This window comes from Polyodon spathula, chromosome 8 (assembly GCF_017654505.1).
Source record: "Polyodon spathula isolate WHYD16114869_AA chromosome 8, ASM1765450v1, whole genome shotgun sequence".
NCBI classification, from domain to species: Eukaryota; Metazoa; Chordata; class Actinopteri; order Acipenseriformes; family Polyodontidae; genus Polyodon; species Polyodon spathula.
Window position 1 is genome coordinate 1,698,037 of NC_054541.1, and position 7,999 is coordinate 1,706,035.

Sequence of the window (7,999 nt, forward strand, 5' to 3'; positions counted from 1 at the left end):
GTACTGCACGCAGGAAATAAAAATGTACATTATAAATATCATATGGGAGATATTGAAATTGGAGAAGGAATCTATGAAAAAGACCTAGGAGTTTTTGTTGACTCAGAAATGTCTTCATCTAGACAATGTGGGGAAGCTATAAAAAAGGCTAACAAGATGCTCGGATACATTGTGAAAAGTGTTGAATTTAAATCAAGGGAAGTAATGTTAAAACTGTAGAATGTACTAGTAAGACCTCATCTTGAATATTGTGTGCAGTTCTGGTCACCTCGCTATAAAAAAGATATTGCTGCTCTAGAAAGGGTGCAAAGAAGAGCGACCAGAATTATTCCGGGCTTAAAAGGCATGTCATATGCAGACAGGCTAAAAGAATTGAATCTGTTCAGTCTTGAACAAAGAAGACTACGTGGCGACCTAATTCAAGCATTCAAAATTCTAAAAGGTATTGACAGTGTCGACCCAAGGGACTTTTTCAGCCTGAAAAAAGAAACAAGGACCAGGGGTCACAAATGGAGTTTAGAAAAAGGGGCATTCAGAACAGAAAATAGGAGACACTTTTTTACACAGAGAATTGTGAGGGTCTGGAATCAACTCCCCAGTAATGTTGTTGAAGCTGACACCCTGGGATCCTTCAAGAAGCTGCTTGATGAGATTTTGGGATCAATAAGCTACTAACAACCAAACGAGCAAGATGGGCCGAATGGCCTCCTCTCGTTTGTAAACTTTCTTATGTTCTTATGTTCTTATGTGAGCAAATGTTTTTACTGTAAGTTAACTGCTCCCGGTCCAACTCGCTCTTAAATGTAATTATTTACTGGATTGTTTATTTTGTTCAGTTTGTATTTGATCTTACTCTCTACTGATTTTATCGTACTTTATAACTGCTCTTATCTGTAATGTGATATTCTGCAATGTGATCATTTGTAATGTGATACTTGCACTGTAATACTCTAACATTTAAGTCACCCTGCTAAGAATAAATAATAATTCATGCCATGTAAACACAGAAAATGATCGTTTTCAGAAAAACAATGTTCGGATTCTGTTTTCCTAATAGTCCCTTCATTAGTTTTCTGAAGAGTTGATCTCATGTTACTGTAGTGAATGTGTGTCGGTGTATAATTGTTTAATTACCCAGCCAGGTTTAACACGTTAATTGATTCCGGTGAGTATAAAGGCGCTGGCTACGGGCTTATCGGCACGCAGCTGCAGTGTTTGATTCTGTGCTGAAGAGTTTACAATGGGGATGCGCAGTGTTCAGACAGCGCTTTCGCTCGCTTTGATTTTGCTTGTGCAGCTCCACGGCGCTTTTGGATGGAGCTGGCCGGATCAGCAGGTTTATAACGCAGCGCCGTACCTGCAGCCTCCTGGAGCGCAGTCTTTTCTGCGCCGAGAGCGGTATTTCAGGCGAAGCCCACCCCTCGTTCCGTGGAGAGAGCTGACCCGTCGCTGTCGAATTCGGTCACTCTGGACTGCAGGAAAGACGCCATGGTCGTGACGGTGAACCGGGACTTGTTCGGGATCTGCTACCTGGTGAACAGCACCGACTTGAGCATGGGGTCCGCGGGCTGCTCGGCCACCTCCTCTGAGCTGCCGACGCTGTCAGTTTTGTTCAGCATCCAGCTCCAGGATTGTGGCAGCTCTTTCCAGGTAACCCTGCGTGTCGATCGCATTTGTTAGTGCGGTAGCCAGTAGAGTAAACTGTTCTTGAGTAGTTAGCCCAGCTTTCCTTACTGCTTGCCCTTCAGAGTGAAGTTCTTGCGTGCAGTAGAATTCCAGTGTTTTGTATCAGTAATCTTTATAGGTGCTGGTATGTGAAACTGTTCAACTGCTTTGTGCATTAATTAGTCTCCTGAAGTCATGCATTCTATAATGTGTAGCTTCCGTTGCCAATTAAATTAAACCAATACTAATTTACCTCTTGACATTTCTAGAAGATTTTGCATTGAGGTGCATGAAATGGGCATTCACAATGTACTGACCGGCTGGAGCTTGTTGTCAAAGTATTAGTTTCCTTGTGCTATTCAAGTTACTCAAATGTATTAAACTGTTTGAATAAACTCTCAATTCCTTGTGTACCTTAAGGGGTTAAAGCACAAGACCACTTCCCTCCTTTATAATCAAGCATTGATGGGTCACTTCCACTTCTCTCCCTAGCTATTCCCAGACTTCCTGAGCTACACAAACAATCTCTATTGCAAGCCTGCCAGCGTTGGCATCATCACCAGGGTTAATATGGCTGACATTCTCCTTGAATGCTGATACCCGAGGTACTGTACTGCGCAGACAAGGACCTGAGGGGCTGGATCTGTAAACTTCATGCTAAATCCCTTTGCTGCTGGTCATTCACTTGTACCAGGGTTCAAGCCTCTGATGTAATGGATTTGACAATTCTATTGAAGGAAGCGAACATGTCTGACTTTGTTTAACAAGTGCTTTTCTTTCTGTGCTGACTGGGTGCCTTAATTTTAAATTCAATTACTTTTTTCTCTTCACACCCCCCCCCCCCCCCCAGCTTGTGATGTCACATTTCATTAGTTATGCATGCTTTCATTTACAAGGTTATTTCTTTTCAGGAGGTGGAATGTCAGCAGCAGCCCCATAAAGCCAACCTGGGTGCCCTTCACTTCAACAGCCTCTATAAAGCAAATCCTGGTCTTCTCCTCACTGCTCATGAGTGGTATGAAGGAATGGGTTGGGTATGGGGAGTAGGGTTTAATCAGAACCTGGCAACTGTCTTTGAACATGAAGACCAGTTTCTCTTGTATTGGATGCTGAAGCTTTTATCTTCAAATGGTCTCTATCCTCCCCTCCGATAGTTAACTGAGGGATGATGTGTGATTGCCAACAATGTTTTCAGCCATTGATTATCAAGATAATGGGAATTATTGGCCAAATTAAATTCTTGTTGCTACTTGAGTAGCATGACAACTGCCAGTGTAAGGGGGTGAGTTTAGAAGAGAAAGGAATATAAAATACCCCTGTTGTAACTTGTATTGTGTAATTCCTATGATGCATATTTAAACATGTGTAATTGAGAGCATTTACTTTTGGAAGAACCACGAAATGTATTCAAATAACAACAAAATTACACCCGTAACCTGGAAGCATTAGCATTCATTTGTGTGGGGATCTGCCATTAAGAGAATCCAACTAGGCTTGTGTGTGTCTGTATGGAGTTGTTCTACTGCAAGTGGCAACAAGGACTCTGAGCCAAGACACACCGTCGTGGACAAGCTTGGGTGAGAACTGGAGTTACTTTACACACCGGCTTGTGCTGCACTCTGCTTTTATTGAGCCTGTTTTGAATGTGTGTTGGAGGTGTAACCCTTTCTCCTCCTGTCTCTCCCAGCTGCCTGATGGATACCAAGGCTCCAGACTCCTCCTCTTCCTTCACCAGACCTGCTCTGAACAAGCTGCGCTTTGACATCACTGCTTTCAGGTTCCAGGGGGATTCCAGGAGTTAGCTAAGGCTTGGCTAGACATGAGTCCCTTTTAACATGTCAAAGTATACTGTGACTAGTTTTGATTTCTGGTGCATTGATGTGTTGAATGGTGTTTTGACTTCATTCCCTTTGATTCAGATCTGCATGACTTGCACACTGAGGGCAGTCAATGCTGACAAACCAGCTGATGCCTCCAACAAGGCCTGCTCCTACCAGAAGCAAACCAACAGGTAAGCTGTGCAAGAATGATCAGATCCTGTGCTGAAGACTAGCCTTTAAATCCAGACTCTGCCCCCTTATTCCACCATGCTGTTTGTGATGGTCTCTAGGAGACCGGTCTACTTAAGCGAGCTCAATTCAGATGAGCACCTGTGGGATGAACTTTGCCATTGCAATCATGGCAGCCTACCTCTGTGGCCCAGTTGCAGCTCTCCTTGAGTACAAGCTCTGCAACACTCCTGACATTTGGAGGTGGTGGCCCTGTTAGTTGTAAGTCCTCTCCACACTGATTTGGGGTTCTGTGTGGTTTTTTTTTATCTATTTAGATGCTAGGTTGCCCTGTTGCCTGCCCATGCCCTCTCCTCTTCTAATCCTGTGCAGAAATTTATTGTACTTCTGTAGACCTTTTCATATCAAGTTTGGTTATTTGATATCCTCTTGCAGAAATATTGAATCCTCCCTGGTTGGATGTACCGATCCTTGAGTGTTGGGATAGTGAAGGTTCTGTGGCTCTGCACAGTCCTTGTATCCTAGCTGGCTCTCTGTGATCCTGCCCCCCTCATGCTGTGCCTCTTTCTCCAGGTGGGTCTCTGAGGACGGCTACTCTGCAGTGTGTGGGTGCTGTGACACTGGCTCCTGCTCTGGGACACCGCGGTTCCTCCCTCCTCCTCCCAGGCAGGTGGGGGGCTATGGGATCAACCAGCCTGACTGGAGAGGAAAGTGGCTGCACAAGAGAGCTGCTCCTCTTGATCCAGGTACTGTCTGAATACCCAGCCTGGGAGAGGCCTCTTCAGAGGACTGGAACGCTAACCAAGCTGCACAAATACTGTCTCCAACTACAGTTTAGTCTTAACCCTTTGCTGCCCAGTGTCCCATATGCTTGACATTGATGAAATAGGAATGGGAACAGTCAGGGCAGTAAAGGGTTAAAGATGTTCAAAGCAGTGCTTCAAATTCATCTTAATGACTGACCTTTTGCAGTAGGTCAGCTGGTCTGATTTGCAGCTAGACCATTGGTGTGAGTTAAAATACATGAAGGGGATCAGGTACCAGGAAGCAACAACTTGTTGCATTCTTCCACATTTGCATGAGCCAAACTGGAAACGAGACTGATCAGAAGAAAAGGGGCTCTAGTGACTTTGCTAGTGCTAAAGCATTCCTAACCTTTTTTGGCCATGTGCTCCTCTTCAATGGAGTTGCACTGTGGAGCAGCTCAATCACCAGTGCATGACTTTGTTTCAGCAATGCCAGTAACCTTGCCCTCCTGTCTCTCCCCCTGTGTGTAGCTGGCCAGGCCCCACAAGTGTATGTAAAGGAGATCACCATCGGCCCCCTGACTGTGGTGCATGTGACCCAAGACCATGCTGTCGTGCTCAGTAAGGAGCCCCTGTACCACCCCCTGCAGCTTGTGGAAGCGCAGGGTAAGTGTAGCTCTCAATGCTACAGACCTGGGCTAGCCTGCTTTTAACTTTGTTAATCTAAAGGTTATTTGTTTAACAATTTAGTCCTGCATATTTCAAATGAGAGGCTTGCTATTGGTCCTGTGATCTAGTGTTCCATTACGTGTGTGTGTATATAGTGTTGGACTCTGTGCTGTTATCAGTACTGAGGAAACCTAGGAGAGCCTTGAATGATTAGGCTGCAACCAATTTCCTCACTGGACCAGTATGTCATCCAGTCCCATGGGTTTCTGTACTTGTAGATCTAATTTAAGTGCTCTCTGCAGAGTTGCTACTCTGGGGTATTCAATGGGTGTAGCTTCCCTCCTGCACTGTCCTGTTAACCCCTTGGACTCTGGCTCCTCTGTCCCTGTGCTGACAGCCTCAGCTGTGGCTCTGGCTCTTCTGCGCTGTCCTGTTGGCCGTGTTCCTGAAGAGACGCTCCCAGTCTACTGAAACTGCTTGCTGTGTCTTCCTGATGTGTTTGAATAATATAAGCCTTGTCAAAGCTAATGTATTTGCTCAGTGGTGGTGTTCAATGTGTCTTATAGGAGGTGTGCAATATAGATGCTTAGTGAAGATCAAAGTCTTTTCACCCAAGTTGCACAAGGTGGCAACTCTTATAGAAGACCAGCAATGTGTTGCATATTGTGCAGTGTATATGGGAGTGTTTAGCAAGGTGAGATGCTGCAGAATGTGAAATTGTTACCTCCCTTGTAGGCAAACTCTCACCAGTTTGTTTCCTAAAAGCAGTAGGAAGGTGTGAGTGAAGAGTAATCTGATTACAGGTTGTGTTTCTTCAACTTCCCTGCCTGTTTACACAGCCCTTCATGCTGAAATCAAGAAGCTGCCTTGGCTTCATTCATTGTTCAAAACTGTGTTTGTGCCTTATACAGGCAGAGTGTATTAAAGGCAGCCCAACTTATGCAAAGACACATGTAACCAAGCCAAGGAAAAGTGTTTCAGCAAAACTTTAATATAAGAAATTGAGTTAACACCATCTGCTGTTTGCTTCTCCCTTTGGAGCAATGCTTTCTTACTTTTGCAGTTCACCTGTTTTCTTTGATTAACACCAATACAGTAGCTATCCATGACTCATAAATATTTCTGGCACTTCCCTTTTCCAAGTAACCCAATTCCTCTGGGGAAAACACAGACCTGGCAACAGTTTTTGCTGCCTGAGACACTTCCTTTCCCTAGCTTGAGAAAATACTTGACTAGTTTCAGTTCTGACAGGTTTTAAAGCAGCATATTGTTCCTCAGTAGACAGTCTCTTTGTCTGAAGCCCTTGTGTATTTCAGGGTGAGCTGCTTTTGAAAGTCTTGATTTCATACACTGCTCATCCATCATCACTATGATGTGAACATGCTTGACTCGGTCCAAACACGGCACCGGAGAGTTTCTGAATCCTGACCTGCGCAGCCTGTCCATCTCACAGCTTCTCAGTGTCTCCTACTGGAGGGTTTAGTTTTTATTAAGCACTTGTCAGAAGCAGGACCGGAGTTGGGAACCCTTGGTCTAGTGCAGGAGTCTCCAGCCCTGGTCCTGGAGAGCCCCTATCCAGCAGGTTTTCTAGGTTTCTTCACATCATCAGTGGCTAGAGTTCTGGAACACCTGTTATTCTTGATGAATTAAGCCAGTAATTGGTTCAATTAATTAACTGAGATTGGTTGAAACAGAAACCAGCAGCCACAGTAGCTCTCCAGGACCAGGGTTGGAGACCCCTGCTCTAGTGTCTTCAACATGTTTCGTATTTGAATGCCCGTGTTGCGTGCTTTGTGTGCAGCCAACCCTACCTGTCTCTGACACCTAGTGGTTCATTGGAGCAACAACTGTTTGTTAATACTCAGGGTGTGACGTCACGATTTCTCCTGGGGAAGTTGAGTTAATGAGCTCTGGTTAATGATTATTAGTTTTAAATAAATCATCAATATTCATATATATATATATATATATATATATATATATATATATATATATAATATATATATATATATATATATATATATATATATATATATATATATATATATATATATATATATATATATATATATATTATATATATAGTATGTAAAAAAAAGACCTACCTGGACTAGCAGTATCTATTAGAGATAGTTATAAATTGCATGTTTCCTCCATCAGAAATTAGACTTCGTAAAGTAGAAAACCTTGAGAACAAAAAACTAGAACATTTGAACAACAAAAAGTTAATGAAATTACACAAATTAATAGATCAACCGGGATTACAAAATAGAAAAGGTCTAGAAAAAACTAAAATTTCAAATCAAAACAAAAACGAGAATAAAGAAAACACTGCTGAAACACTTTGGATTAGATTGCTTGAGCGATGTGAGTATGGTAGTTATGACGGTTACAGCATAGTTCAAATAGAGAAGGATGGGAACTGTTTCTTTTGATGTTTAGGTGGGGTTTTATATGGTTCACAAAATGACCATGGAACAATTAGACATAATGTAATAGAACTAATGGAAAGCAACATAAAACGATATGAAATGTACATCGACTCAGTGACCCATATTGAGAAAATGAAAATAAGTGACGGCAGTATAGATTCTTGGGCTACAGAGGCAGAAGTTCTGGCAGCTGCAGACCTACTAAATAGACCCATACAAGTATACACAGACTTAAAAAGTAAGGATTGTTTAAAATACAAAGGCACAATAGAAACTATTAAAAAATAAAAAAAGATACAATTAATCTTTTATACAACAATAACCATTTCTCAGTTATTGTATTTAAAGGCACTGAAACCAGAAGAACATCTGAATACTGTGACATAATTAAGAAAGTCAATCAAAATACATCTAAAGCAGTAAAAATAAACCAGTTTAAAGACAACAATAAAATGCAAAATAAAGAATTAAACTTGAC

General features: G+C 42.5%; 1 pseudogene; it reads left to right on the plus strand.

Annotated features, from left to right (window-relative positions):
* The first annotated feature begins 1,186 nt into the window (after positions 1-1,186).
* On the plus strand, positions 1,187-5,560 carry LOC121320150 (annotated as a pseudogene).
* The last annotated feature ends 2,439 nt before the right edge of the window (positions 5,561-7,999 follow it).